This window comes from Mustelus asterias, unplaced genomic scaffold, assembly GCF_964213995.1.
Source record: "Mustelus asterias unplaced genomic scaffold, sMusAst1.hap1.1 HAP1_SCAFFOLD_47, whole genome shotgun sequence".
Lineage (NCBI taxonomy): Eukaryota > Metazoa > Chordata > Chondrichthyes > Carcharhiniformes > Triakidae > Mustelus > Mustelus asterias.
The window spans coordinates 1,885,650-1,901,451 of record NW_027590122.1 but is presented as its reverse complement, the minus strand read 5'-3'; the positions used below and the strand labels follow the sequence as shown (position 1 = coordinate 1,901,451).

The 15,802-nt window shown below is 43.4% G+C and overlaps 1 protein-coding gene across 1 annotated transcript in view; it reads right to left on the bottom strand.

The window, feature by feature from the left end:
* The window catches only part of LOC144483136 (uncharacterized), a 71,677-nt gene that overhangs the window by 9,576 nt on the left and 46,299 nt on the right, over positions 1 to 15,802 (bottom strand). The window lies entirely within an intron of this gene.

Sequence of the window (15,802 nt, the reverse complement as noted above, 5' to 3'; positions counted from 1 at the left end):
CTTCTTCACCACCTTTTCCACCTGTGCTGCCACCTTTAAGGATCGTGGACTTGCACACCCAGATCCCTCTGTGTGTCTATACTCCTGATGGTTCTGCCATTTATTGTATAGCTCCCCCCTGCATTAGATCTACCAAAATGCATCACTTCACATTTATTTGGATTAAATTCCATCTGCCATTTCTCCACCCAATTTTCCAGCCTATCTATATCCTGCTGTATTCTCTGACAATGTTCATCACAATCCACAACTCCAGCAATCTTTGTGTCGTCCGCAAACTTACTGATCACACCAGCTACATCTTCCTCCAAATCATTTATATATATCACAAACAGCAGAGGTCCCAGTACAGAGCCCTGTAGAACACCGCTAGTCACAGACCTCCAATCAGAAAAAGACCCCTCCACTGCTACCCTCTGTCTTCTATGGCTAAGCCAGTTCTGTACCCATCTAGCTGGTTCACCTTTGATCCCATGAGATTTAACCTTTTGCACCAGCCTTCCATGAGGGACGTTGTCAAACGCTTTACTAAAATCCATGTCGACGACATCCACGGCCCTTCCCTCGTCAGTCATTTTTGTCACCTCCTCAAAAAACTCAACCAAATTTATGAGGCATGACCTCCCTTGTACAAAACCATGTTGTCTATCGCTAATGAGATTATTCAATTCTAAATGTGTATAGATCCTATCTCTAAGAATCTTCTCCAACAATTTCCCTACCACGGACATCAAGTTCACTGGCCTATAATTACCCGGGTTATCCTTGCTACCCTTCTTAAATAACGGGACCACATTTGCTATCCTCCAATCCTCTGGGACCTCACCTGTGTCCAATGAAGAAACAAAGATTTTTGTGAGAGGCCCAGCAATTTCATCTCTTGTCTCTCTCAGTAACTGGAAACTTGATAAGGTGCCCCATGCAAGGCTTATTGAGAAAGTGAGGGGGCATGGGATCCAAGGGGACATTGCTTTGTGGATCCAGAACTGGCTTGCCCACAGAAGGCAAAGAGTGGTTATAGACGGGTCATATTCTGCATGGAGGTCGGTCACCAGTGGAGTGCCCCAGGGATCTGTTCTGGGACCCTTACTCTTTGTGATTTTTATAAATGACCTGGATGAACAAAGAACAGTACAGCACAGGAAACAGGCCCTTCGGCCCTCCAAGCCTGTGCTGCTCCTTGGTCCAACTAGACCAATCGTTTGTATCCCTCCATTCCCAGGCTGCTCATGTGACTATCCAGGTAAGTCTTAAACGATGTCAGCGTGCCTGCCTCCACCACCCTACTTGGCAGCGCATTCCAGGCCCCCACCACCCTCTGTGTAAAAAACGTCCCTCTGATGTCTGAGTTATACTTCGCCCCTCTCAGCTTGAGCCCGTGACCCCTCGTGATCGTCACCTCCGACCTGGGAAAAAGCTTCCCACTGTTCACCCTATCTATACCCTTCATAATCTTGTACACCTCTATTAGATCTCCCCTCATTCTCTGTCTTTCCAAGGAGAACAACCCCAGTCTACCCAATCTCTCCTCATAGCTAAGACCCTCCATACCAGGCAACATCCTGGTAAACCTTCTCTGCACTCTCTCCAATGCCTCCACGTCCTTCTGGTAGTGCGGCGTCCAGAACTGGACGCAGTACTCCAAATGTGGCCTAACCAGCGTTCTATACAGCTGCATCATCAGACTCCAGCTTTTATACTCTATACCCCGTCCTATAAAGGCAAGCATACCATATGCCTTCTTCACCACCTTCTCCACCTGTGTTGCCACCTTCAAGGATTTGTGGACTTGCACACCTAGGTCCCTCTGTGTTTCTATACTCCTGATGACTCTGCCATTTATTGTATAACTCCTCCCTACATTATTTCTTCCAAAATGCATCACTTCGCATTTATCCGGATTAAATTCCATCTGCCACCTCTCCGCCCAATTTTCCAGCCTATCTATATCCTGCTGTATTGCCCGACAATGCTCTTCGCTATCCGCAATTCCATGAGGAAGTGAAAGGATGGGTTGGCAAGTTTGCTGATGACACAAAGGTTGGAGGTGTTGTGGATAGTGTGGAGAGATGTCAGAAGGTGCAGCGAGACATTGATAGGATGCAAGACTGGGTGGAGAAGTGGCAGATGGAGTTCAACCCAGATAAGTGTGAGGTGGTTCATTTGGCAGGTCAAATAGGATGGCGGAATATAATATTAATGGTAGGACTCTTGGCAGAGTGGAAGATCAGAAAGATCTTGGGGTCAGAGTTCGTAAGACGCTCAAAGCAGCTGTGCAGGTTGAGGCTGTGGTTAAGAAGGTGGATGGTGTACTGGCCTTCATCAATCGAGGAATTGAGTTTAGGAGTCGTGAGATAATGTTGCAGCTACATAAGACCCTGGTCAGACCACACTTGGGGTACTGTGCTCAGTTCTGGTCGCCTCATTACAGAAGGATGTGGAAATCATAGAAAGGGTGCAGAGGAGATTTACAAGGATGTTGCCTGGATTAGGTGACATGCCTTATGAGGATAGGTTGAGTGAGCTCAGTCTTTTCTCCTTGGAGACATGAAGGATGAGGGGTGACCTGATAGAGGTGTATAAGATGTTGAGAGGTATTGATCGAGTGGATAGTCAGAGGCTTTTTCCCAGGGCTGAAATGGTTGCCACAAGACCACACAGGTTTAAGGTGCTGGGGAGTAGGTACAGAGGAGATGTCAGGGGTAAGTTTTTCACTCAGAGGTTGGTGGGTGCGTGGAATGGGCTGCCAGCAACGGTGGTGGAGGCGGATTCGATTGGGTCTTTTAAGAGACTTTTAGATAAGTACATGGAACTTAGTAAGATAGAGGGTTATAGGTAAGCCTAGTAATCGCTAAGGTAGGGACATGTTCGGCACAACTTTGTGGGCTGAAGGGCTGGTATTGTGCTGTAGTTTTTCTGTGTTTCGATGGAAGTCCCTTCCTAACAGCACTGTGGGTGTACGTACACCTCAGGCATTGCAGCAGTTCAAGAAGGCACCCTTGGGGTTGGGGTTGACCATGGCCAAGGCAGCTACATACAGCCACATATTCTGTTATAATTGAAGGACTGCAGATTGAATGTGAGGCATTGTGGGACTGGACTATCTTGACCATATTCCTGAGACTGCCCGGAAACTCATGTGTCTATTTTAGTTTATAATTGAGGATTTCTGGGAATAAGTTAAATGTGGAAATATTAAGCATAGCCTGGAGGAATTTGGAATAACTGAGAATTTTATCCCCAGATAAAGAACAAAGATTTTGCCGGTGTTTGGGTGTAACGTGTTTGGGGTTTTAAATCAACAAAGATGTTATAGAACATAGAACAGTACAGCACAGAACAGACCCTATAATGGAATATACCAATCTGATATCCACCGACAGTCGAGTGAAAGTCTGGAATATGTACAAAGAACAATACAGCACAGGAACAGGCCCTTCGGCCCTCCAAGTCTGCACCGATCATGTATTCCTAACATACCATCCGTTTGTATCCCTCTATTCCCAGTCTGTTCATGTGGTTATCTAGATAAGTCTTAAATGATCCTAGCGTGTCTGCCTCAACCACCTTGCTTGGCAGTGCATTCCAGGCCCCCACCACCCTCTGTGTAAAATACGTCCCCCGCATATCTGTATTGAACCTTGCCCCCCTTACCTTGAACTTGTGACCCCTTGTGTTTGTCATTTCTGACCTGGGAAAAAGCTTCCAACTGTTCACCCTATCTATGCCCTTCGTAATGTTATAAACTTCTATTAGGTTGCCCCCTCAACCTCTTTCCAGAGAGAACAACCCTAGTTTACTCAATCTCTCCTCCTAGCTAATACCCTCCATACCAGGCAACATCCTGGTAAACCTTTTCTGCACTCTCTCCAAAGCCTCCACGTCCTCTGGTAGTGTGGTGACCAGAACTGGACGCAGTATTCCAAATGCGGCCTAACCAACGTTCGATATAACTGCAACATCATGTGCCAACTTTTATACTCTATGCCCCTTCCAATAAAAGCAAGCATGCCATATGCCTTCACCACTTTTTCCACCTGTGTGTTTCATTTGTTTTTTGTGGATGTTTGTAGATGTGTTTTATCATTGTTTTGGGCTACATTTGTTAAGGTTTATCTTTCTGGAGAATTAACCTTGTCTTGAGTCTTTAATTAAAGGCATTTTTGGAAGTTTAAAAACAGGATCACAAGAACGCTTAAGTAATTAATTTTGGTCATTGTTGTTGTAAAGCACATGCTAAGTTTCTCTGTTTGTGTATGGATGATATTTGTGGGTTGAACGCTTCAAGCTTTGAGGTTTTCTGTCTGTGATTTAAATCAAACAGATTTTTAAAAAAGGAAGTGTGATCAATAAAACTTTTTTTGTTCAGAAGTTATGAACCTGGAGCCATATTTACTGGCCAGAGACAGGATTCCAGGATATTTTACTAAACATCTGGGAATTTTAATCCGGATACAATTCACCCATGTGAGAATGAGAGTTTTAATTTGTAATGGTTCTTTAAAATTTGACACATGTGAAATGATTCTGACCAATCCTGTGTTGGATTGATCTTGGGTTAAACTTCCTGTCAGGTCCAAAGATTTATTCCTGACACAAGTCACACAAAGGAAAGGAAAATTCTGGAATTGGATACTGAAGAAAAGAGTTTAAAAAGAGAGAGTATTAAATAGAAATGATTCCCAGACCATGTGGTCATTCGATTAAAACAAAGGAAGGGTGCTGACGTCCATTTGAGAACTTTTAATCCGCCCCATTTCTAACTAAGGGAGTCTATGTACAAAGAAAGCCCAAGAAAGACCCCCCCAAGGGGGGTCTGGAAAGCATCATGATGGGGGCACCTGTCCATGAGATGATCACAAAGCCCCATAATGCCCAGATACTAATTTTATTGAACCTATAATGTGTGTAATCTATCACCATTCTGATTGGATTGTGTCCAGCCGGGATGGGCTGAGTAACTGGATAAGAATTGATGATATTCTGTGTTGGGTGGAGTTGCACATGGTCAGCCCCTGTGGCTTCTCCCCGCTGGCGTAACTCAATAAACTGTTTGTCGATTGAATCAGGCACAACACACTGGGAAGAGATACAAAGTGCCCTCTCCACTGGAAGCTCATCGGCACAGCCACACTGGGGAGAGGCCGTTCGCCTGCTGGGTGTGTGGGAAGGGATTCACTGATTCATCCACTCTGCAGAGACACCAGCAAGTTCACACTGGTGAGAGTGCATTCACCTGCTGTCAGTGTGGGAAGGGATTTACTCGGATATGAAGCCTGCAGACACACCAGCGAGATCACACAGGGGAGAGACCATACAGCTGCTTTCAATGTGGGAAGGGATTCAGTAAGTCATCCAACCTACAGAAACACCAGCGAGTTCACACAGGAGAGCGGCCATTCAACTGCTCTGCATGTGGGAAAAGATTCACTCAGTTATCGAATCTGCTGAGACACCAGCGAGTTCAGAAGTGAATATGGGGATGAGAGTCTGCTGTTATTGTTTCTGCTCTCAATTACATCCAGGACTGCATTTTGTTCAGTCTCACAGTTGGTCATTGGGGAGGGTCGGAGGGTTTCTTTCTGCTGGACTGGCCGGTCTCACAACTTTGCCTCCAGTGGGCTGATGCTCTTTGAGTCTTGTTGCAAATACCTGATTTCAAATTTCACAAGAATGACAGAGTGACCGGGTGTGAGGAAGTTCAGAGATATTTAGTCAGCATTTATTTTTGAAATGCCCCAAACGCTCATCCAATTTCCTTTGTAATTGTTTATTGTCTCCACTTCCTCCACCCTCGTAGGCAGCGAGTTCCAGGTCATTACCATTCGCTGCATCAAAATAATCCCATCATAATTCCACCTCCCCCAATTGTAAACCTTGCCCTGCCGTATGGCCCTATCCCTCTCCATTGCAATAACGAAAGACACCGAATTGTGGTCACTATCTCCAAAGTGCTCTCCCACAAACAAACCGAACACTTGGTACTGGGTAATGAAACGGGCCAAGTCCAATGTGGCCCCACCTCTTGTCGGCCTATCCACATATTGTGTCAGGAAACCCTCCTGCACACACTGTACAAAAACTGCCCCATCCGAACTATTTGACCTATAAAGGTTCCAATCAATATTTGGAAAGTTAAAGTCACCCATGACAACTACCTTGTGACCTCCACACCTATCCATAATCTGCTTTGCAATTTCTTCCTCCACATCTCTATTACTATTTGGGGGCCTATAGAAAACTCCTAACAACGTGACCGCTCCTTTCCTATTTCTAACTTCAGCCCATATTACCTCAGTAGGCAGATCCCCCTCGAACTGTCTTTCTGCAGCCGTTAAACTATCCTTGATTAATAATGCTACTCCTCCACCTCTTTTACCACCTTCCCTACTCTTACTGAAACATCTATACCCCAGAACTTCCAACAACCATTCCTGTCCCTGTTCTAACCATGTCTCCGTAATGGCCACAACATTGTAGTCCCAAGTACCGATCCACACTCCAAGTTCACCTGCCTTATTCCAGATGCTCCTTGCATTGAAGTAGACACACTTCAACCCACCTTCCTGTCTGCCGGTACACTCCTGCAACCTTGATACCCTCCTCAGTACCTCACAACACTCAACACTGGCTTCTGGACTACAGCTCATTTTCCCATTCCCATTTCAAAGTTTATTTTTAGAAAGGTAAAATTATGAATAACAATAATGACTTTCACTAACTCCATTGAGTGACCACCCCAAGTAGAAATGTGAATCTTCCTCGGGGTCCTGAACCAAAGGCGATTTCCCAAAATCCTGCCCCAGGGGCACTCAGTACCTCCACAACTAGAGTCCAACCTGCAAAGCCCAAGATCACTCACAAATCCCACTGAGCATTCTAACACAGCTCCCAGCTCCAATACAGCTATGAATGTTATACTGTTAGTCAGAACACAGAACATTGTTCAAAAATTCCTATTTTGCCTATGTAGGTTTATTATTAAAACTTCACCCAAAGACTTGTCTGTAATCCAGAAACTGTTTGTTCCTCAAACAAGTAAACAACCTTGCTGATATTAGAACCTTGATGTGGAGCATTTGATTAACATGTGATTTTACTCTAATGCAGGGGTGTTACATCTATCACCCCTTTTACTAAATCTATTCATTCACTCTGGCATTTTCCCCCTTTTCCTCATTGGCTTAGCCCAAGGTAGCCAACTTCCATTCCCTTTACAATCTCCTTCTCACAACTAATTACATAATTGAAGTGGTATAATTGGATATAAAAGCAGTGATAACATATAATTGCTGTATAAATTGCATAGATTCAAAACAATTCTCAAGCTGTCCCTTAACCTGCTCCATCTTGTAATAATTCTTATTCAGTATTATTTCTCCCTCGCCTTCATTTGTCCCAGTCCAAAATTCCATTTACTTTAATTTGTTCTTCCAGTCAGTTTCTCTGGAGTCTGTGTCAGTGCCTTGATCATTTCAAAATGATTTCTTACTCTTCAGGTCATATTAACCATTTCATGTCACGCTGTTAGTCAAGCAGCTGAGAAAGTCCCATTTGAATCATAGAATCATTACAGTGCAGAAGGAGGCCATTTGGCCCATCGTGTCTGCACCGACCACAATCCCATCCAGGCTCTATCCCCAAAACCCCATTTATTTACCCTGCTAGTCCGCCTGATGCTATGAAGCAATTTACTATGGCCAATCAACCTAACCTGCATATCTTTGGAGTGTGGGAGGAAACCGGAGCACCTGGAGGAAACCCACGCAGATACGGAGAGATTGTGCAAACTCCACACAGACAGTGACCCGAGGCCAGAATTGAACCCGGGTCCTTGGCGCTGTGATGAAGCACTGCTAACCATTGTGCCACCGTGCCACACTTCATTCTTCAGCACAGCTGCACTGTGCACTCTCGGATGTTAGTTCATTCACAACTTACAAACCAATTCTGCACTCTCACATCAGTGTTCCAATTCCTTCTTTAATTCTCTGTTGGAGTCTCACATTCATAAGCCATCTTCACACATTTCCCTGCATGTTAAATGTTGTCTCTCATGTTGTTGTTATTAACTAGACATGTACTTTGTCTTGCTTGTTGTTATCTCTCTGTCCTCTCCCACAAATCCTTGTTTTGTATTTGTGAAAGGTTTATCAGGTCTATAGCGATGGTGCTGGGTATTTTACCAATCATCATCCTGAATTCCACTCTCTTTCAAAGGATGCACCATTCAATAATTCTGCTGGAAACTTCAAAAGAAAGTCAAAAGCCGGGGTCAAAGGGGTTTTCCATCTCGACATATTTGCTGATTTCCCCCTGCACAATCCCAATGTCTCAGATGGTGGCCAGATTATAAAATTCACTTCTCTCAAACAGTTCATGGACAAAGAAACAAACAAGGGGTGGCACGGTGGCTCGCACTGCTGCCTCACAGCACCAGGGATCTGGGTTTGATTCCCGGCTCGGGTCACTGTCTGTGTGGAGTTTGCACATTCTCCCCGTCTCTGCGTCGGTTTCCTCCGGGTACTCCGGTTTCCTCCCACAGACTGAAAGACGTGCTGATTAGGAGCATTGTCCCAAACAGGCGCCGGAATGTGGTGACTCGGGGAATTTCACAGTAACGTCATTGCAGTAAGCATTACTTGTGACACTGATAAATAAACTTTAAATATCTCCAAGAAAAAGATGCCACCTCATTTACCTCGTCTATACTTCCCCTTTACCAGAATGTTCCGTACCCGAATGTATGCATTCCTTTAAACTACACTTTCCGGAGTTCTGGAGAATCTTTTAAAACATGAAATATACTCATAATAACTTTAAAAAGAAACCAAACATTTCACAGTAACTTCATTGCAGTGTTAATGTAAGTCTAGTTGTGACACTAATAAATAAACTTTAAAAACTTTAACAATATTTGAAGTAAAAGTTTATTCATTCGTCACAGGTAGGCTTACATTCACACTGCAATGAAGTTACTGCGAAAATCCCTTAGTCGCCACACTCCGGCACCTGCTCTGGCACACTGCGGGAGAATTTAGCATGGCCAATGCACCTAACCAGCACGTCTTTTCGACTCTGGGAGGAAACTGGAGCACCCGGAGGAAATCCACGCAGACACAGGGAGAATGTGCAGACTCCGCCCAGACAGTGACCCAAGTCGGGAATCGAACCTGTTCCCTGGCACTGTGAGGCAGCAGTGCAAACCATTGTGCCACCGTGCTGCCCCAAATTTGTGTTTGATTCCAGGCATTATCAACTTTGTTCTTTCCCTTAAACAACAGGTGATTTCCATTTTCAATGCTTGAAATAGCAACTCACGTCAGATGTTTATCAATTCCAATATCCTAAGCAGGCTTGGTGGTTTTCTGAAAAGTAAAGTATTTTATTCTCTGCTTTAATTCTCAAAACTGTTGACTTCACTCAGAGCTGGAAAACAACATCACCTGTTTAAAAAAAACACAAACAATCCATCTGGCTCTGGCCAAGATCCCAGTGAGTTAATATGTCCAATCACAGGTTACATTAAAAAACAAAGGCTGTGTGGAGATTTATAAAAATCGACTGTCGGCTGAAAGGGTTAACTTCTCTGTGGAACCGAGAGAGGCGGGGAGTGGGCAGAGGAAACTTGGCAATTGCATCAACTTACATAATTTAAAAAACTTCCCTCATGTTATTTTCTTCAATTTTGTTCAAATTTCATCTCTTTTCTCTATCCATTTTTGAATACCAATTTCAATTTTCAATATTTGTTACTTAATCAAAGTTGAAAGAAATACTTTGTGAAATGTGTTGTTAACCGAATCTCAACAATTTTAACTCAGATGTTTTGGAAAGTTGGAACTGGTTTGCTGCCAAACTGCAGCCTTATCTTTGTGTTTTGGGAGCAAATTGGCCTTCACAATTCAAACCCAAATACATTCCTTTCACATTTTAGTACATTCTGAATTTATTTCAAACAGAAACACACGGCAGTGCAATTTAAATTAATTTTTATTCCCTTTCCAAACTAATTCTTCGAATCTATGATGCTTTCAAACAGCACCCTGCTTCAACAATTATGACTCAAATGTACAGTATTCCTTCAACTGGGCAAACCAACTTGGAGTAAGCGTTGTGGATCATGACGGTGCAGAAGTCATGGCTAACCTCACACACCTGCATTCCCTTATCACACAGGAGAGGCAGAGGAGAGGGAGGAGTGCTTTCAGTGATTCTTTTTTTTGGAGAAAACAACGACATCTTCTCACCGGTGACTGATTTGTGTCTCAGGTTGTTTGATGTTAGCTAAACACGGGGAGTGGTCTGTCTCAGGGAGGTGTCTCTTTGTGGCTGAGTTAACTTCCTCAAAATCCCCATTGCATTTTCTAACTCTTCACTTGATCTGATATTTTCTGACTGTAAATCAATATCTTGTTCCAGAGTTTGGCCGAACAGCAGTAGATTTTTCTGAGCTCCACTCACCCTATCATCTGCCCCCTGTTCCCAATGTAACTGATTGTCCAGGTCAGACGTGCTCTCCTGCCAGCAATCAGCTCCATTCTGCAGCTTATCCACCAGTTCCCTCAACTCTTTATATTTTGTACTCAGCTGTGAGGCAACAGGTTTCCAATGTAACTGGAAATTAATTTATTCTGGACTTTTTCCAACTCGCTATTTCCTTTCTGAATCTCTTTAGAAAACCTATCAAAGACCCGCTCGTAATCTCCGTCACATTCTTCTCCACCTCCCAGGGTATCTTTTGCTCCTGATGCCCTTGACTCCGTTGTCAAACTGTCAGTCACATTGTAGCAGATGCCAAAGCCATTGCTGTATTTGCTTTTTTGAGGCAGCAGTGCTAACCACTGTGCCACTGGATGGAATGCTGGCCCAGTGGAGAGAAACATAGAAACTAGAAGCAGGAGTAGGCCATTCGGCCCTTTGAGCCTGCTCCACCATTCATCTTCATCATGGCTGATCATGGAATTCAATTTCCTGATTCGCCCCTTCCTTCCATATCCCTTGATTCCTTTAGCCCCAAGAGCTATATTTCATATCTTCTTGAAATCAGATAATGTTTTGGCCTCAACTATAGGGTGGCATGGTGGCACAGTGGTCAGCGCAGCTGCCTCACAGCGCCAGGGACCCATTTAATTCCAGCCTTGGGTGAGTGTCCATGTGGACTTTCCATGTTCTCCCCATGTTTGCGTGGGTTTCCTCCGGGTGCTCCGGTTTCCTCCAACAGACCAAAGATGTGCGGGTTAGGTGGATTTGCAATGCTAATTTCCCTCTTAGTGTCCCAAGATGTGCAGATTAGATAGGTTAGCCATGGTAAATGTGTAAGTTACAGGGAGAGAGGGCCTGGGTAAGGTGCTCTGTTAGAGACTCGGTGCAGACTTGATGGGCCGAATGGTCCCTTCTGCACTGGAGGGATTCTATGATTCAATGAACACAGGAATGGTCAGAATTATTTCACATGTCCCAAATTTTAAATAACCATTACAATTAAAACTCTCTCATTCTCACATGTGTGAGTTTGAATCCGGATTAAAATTCCCACAAGTTTAGCACAGTATCCTGGAATCATGTCTCTGGCCAGTGAATGTGGTTCTAGGTTCACAACTTTTGTGAAAAAAAGCTTCATTAATTACACGTCCTTTATTTAAATCTGTTTGATTTAAATCACAGACAGAAAACCTCAAAGCTTGAAGCATTCAACCCACAAATATCATCCACACAAACAGAGAAACTTAGCATGTGCTTTACAACAATAACTGAAATTAATTCCTTAAGCGTTCTTGTGGTTCTGTTTCTAAACTTCCAGAAATGCCTTTAATTAAAGACTCAAGAGAAGGTTAATTCTCCAGAAAGATAAACCTTAACAAATGTAGCCCAAAACAATGATAAAACACATCGACAAACATCCACATAAAACAAATGAAACACACAGATTCTCACAGCTCGTAAATTTCAAATGAATCCTCAGCATTCTCTCTCGCAGCTATAGCTTCTTAAAGCGACAGAGCACTACAAACGTTTCACAATATACATTAATGATTTGGAAGATGGAACTGAAGGCACTGTTGCTAAGTTTGCAGATGATACAAAGATATGTAGAGGGACAGGTAGTATTGAAGGAGCAGGGGGGCTGCAGAAGGACTTTGATGGGCCAGGAGAGTGGGCAAAGAAGTGGCAGATGGAGTACAATGTGGAAAAGTGTGAGATTATGCACTTGGGTAGGAGGAATGGAGGCATAGACTATTTCCTAAATGGGGAAATGCTTTGGAAATCAGAAGCACAAAGGGACTTGGGAGTCATTGATCAAGATTCTCTTAAGGCTAATGTGCAGGTTTAGTTGGCAGTTAGGAAGGCAAATGCAATGTTATCATTCATGTCAAGAGGGCTAGAATACAACAGCAGGGATGTACGCCTGAGACAGTATGAGGCTCTGGTCAGACACATTTGGAGTATTCGGAGCAGTTTTGGGCCGCACATCTAAGGAAGGATATTCTGGTCTTAGAAAGGGTCCGGAGAAGGTTCACAAGAATGATCCCTGGAATGAAGAGCTGGTCGTATGAGGAACGGTTGAGGGCTCTGGGCCTGTACTCATTGGAGTTTAGAAGGATGAGGGGGTACCTTATTAAAACTTACAGGATACTGCGAGGCCTGGATAGAGTGGACGTGGAGAGGATGTTTCCACTGGTAGGAAAAACTAGAACCAGAGGGTACAACCTCAGGCTAAAGGGATGATCCTTTAAAACAGAGATGAGGAGGAATTTCTTCAGCCAGAGAGTGGTGAATCTGTGGAACTCTTTGCCGCAGAAGGCTGTGGAGGTCAGTTCATTGAGTGTCTGTAAGACAGAGATAGATAGGTTCTTGATTATTAAGGGGATTATTCAGGGGTTATGGGGAAAAGGTAGGAGAATGGGGATGAGAAAAATATCAGCCATGATTGAATAGCGGAGAAGACTCGATGGGTCTGGTGGCCTATTTCTGCTCCTATGTCTTATGGTCTAAGCTCACAACTCCTTGATTAAAATAAGACACAAGATCCTTCATTCCCCTTCATTGTAACTTAACCTTTTTTTAGCCAACTTCCAAGGCCTGATTTTATAGGAAACATCTAGTCTTTGTTGATTTAAAATCCCAAACATGTTGCCAGCTGCAAAATCTTTGTTCTTTATCTGGGGTCGAGATGACAACAATATAAAATTCTCACAGTTCTTCCAAATTCCTCCAGGCTCCGCTTAAAATTTCCACATTTAACTGGTTCCCATAAATCCTCAATCAAAAACTAAAATAGACACATGAGTTTCCAGGTGATTTACAAAGAAATGAACTGTCTGCTGAAAGGGTTAACTTTTCTACAGAACCTAAAGGGGTCGGGAGTGAGCAGAAAAAACTTGGCACACAATTACTTCACTTTACATGTGATGGGGGTTTTTCTCAGAGGCGAAGTATTGAGCTGAACCCAGTTAATACAAAGATTTGCAAAAGACAGTATACTGGTTAAAGACATTCTTTATTGACCAACACGCGCTGGGAGAAAGGCAGCTGGGCAGTCCAACTCCTTTCTAAAGTTACAATACATTGGCCGTGTAGTTATACTATTTTGAAAGTTCATTTCACCCACCCACTCTGTCATCCTAACTGGATGCTCCAATCATGTTCGTGCACAATATTTACCTTGGCCAATAACATCCGATCTTCTGGAAGAATGGGAATTCATTGGTCTGCAGAATCTGGAAGTTCCTGCCCACTGTTACTTTGCAACTTTCACTTACGTAGGTCCATAGGGTTCAAAGGTTGCTTTCTAACTGACTCTCAGCAACTTCTATTACAAAGGTTATAGGGTTCAAAAGTTCCTTTCCACTGTCTGCTGAGCCATCCCTTATAACTCATACTGATAAAAACTGTGCTCTGTGGCTTCACTGTTCACTGTTCTGACAGAACGTGGACTGTCTCACTCAGCTTTTATCCCATTATGCTTTAGGGCAGTCTGCAGTTTGGCCAAGGTATACATTTCAGTACAAAAAGTACATATTTAAATCTGAAATACATGTTTAAATTCTCTACCAGTGGTTATATGTGTCTCTATGCAGACAGTACCTTTGTATAATATAAATAAGGCACATTGTGATCCTTATTCTACGTTAGTCTAAGTCAGTCCACCCTGTTTCAATAGCCTTTATTAGTTTTTAATCTCAAGGTATTCTGAACCCCTCTAACAAAATAACTTTAAAAAACTTAAAGTTTATAATTAGTCTCAAGTAAGCTTACATTAACACTGCAATGAAGTTACTGTGAAAAATCCCCTCTCTAACAACAAAAGAAACTTGATTTTAAACTTCATCTATTAATTTTTTTGTTATATTCTCAACCTATTTTAATTTGATCAGTTTTTGTTAGGGATGGGTAATTTCTGTTCTTTATAAACTGGTTCACTCATTTTGTTAATTCTACATGGGCTCGGAGAATCAGAACCCAGACTCTATCATCCATTTCCTTTTTCTCCTTTTATCACCACTTTCTCTCTGTTTTGCAGGAGGATCGTGGGGATTCCAATCAGACCGAATCATTTGTTATAAAAGTAAAACAAAAACAGAAAATGCTGGAAAATCCCAGCAGATCTGACAGCATCTGTAGGGAGAGAATAGAGCCAACGTTTCAAGTCTGGATGACCCTTCATGAGAGCTCCTATGAAGTGTCATCCAGTCTCAAAATGTTGGCTCTATTCTCAAATCATTTTATCGGTAAGTTTCTTGTTCTTAGTTTCCAAAACACAGGTAAGAAATCTGTCTGGTGCCCACTCGAGCTCTGATTTGTCACTGGCCATGCTTGGGTTGGATTATAACCATTAGAATCCACTCTTAGAGGTCCATTTTTCAGTCCAGTGCTACTTGGAGTGTACCGTCACTTCACCGACTACCGGTCACAAGTCCCTCACAGTTCTTATCACAAATTTATGATAAAATAATATAAACATGCCTGAAAACGCTTCACTTCTTAGCTACCTATCACTGTTTATTGATTAGTCAGCCCCTTTTTTACAGATTCCAGGATCTCAGCTGCTGAACACCAGCCGGTCCTGCAATAATCTCATAGAATCTCTACAGTGCAGAAGGAGGCCATTCGGCCCATCAAGTCTGCACCAACCACAATCCCACCAACCCTATCCCCATAACCCCATTCATTTACCCTAGCTAGTCCCCCTGACACTAAGGGGCAATTTAGCATGGCCAATCCACCTAACCCGCATTTCTTTGTACTGTGGGAGGAAACCGGAGCACCCGGAGGAAACCTACACAGACACGGGGAGAATGTGCAAACTCCACACAGACAGTGACCCAAGCTGGGAATCGAACCCGGGTTCCTGGCGCTGTGAGGCAGCAGTGCTGACCACTGTGCCGCCCCAGTTTAATTCTAACTCATTCTGAGTAAATATTCTCACCAGGTCCTCTGTTGGGGCCCTGCTGAGCAGCTTTAATGTTCTGTGATTGCAGAAACTGAGCAGTCACAGGAATGTGGTTAAGATAGTCCAGTCCCACAATGCCTCACATTCAATCTGCTGTCCTTCAATTATAACAGAATATGTGGCTGTATGTAGCTGCCTCGGACATGGTCAACCCCAACACTGCCTTCCTGAACTGCTACAATGCCTGAGGTGTTAGTACACCCACAGTGCGGTTAGGGAGGGATTTCCAGCTACACATTCCAGACTTTCACGAGACTGTAGGTGGATATCAGATTGATATATTCCATTCAACCACACCCAAGGTGAGTTATTCCAATTCCCTTATTGTCCAGGACAATATATTCACAA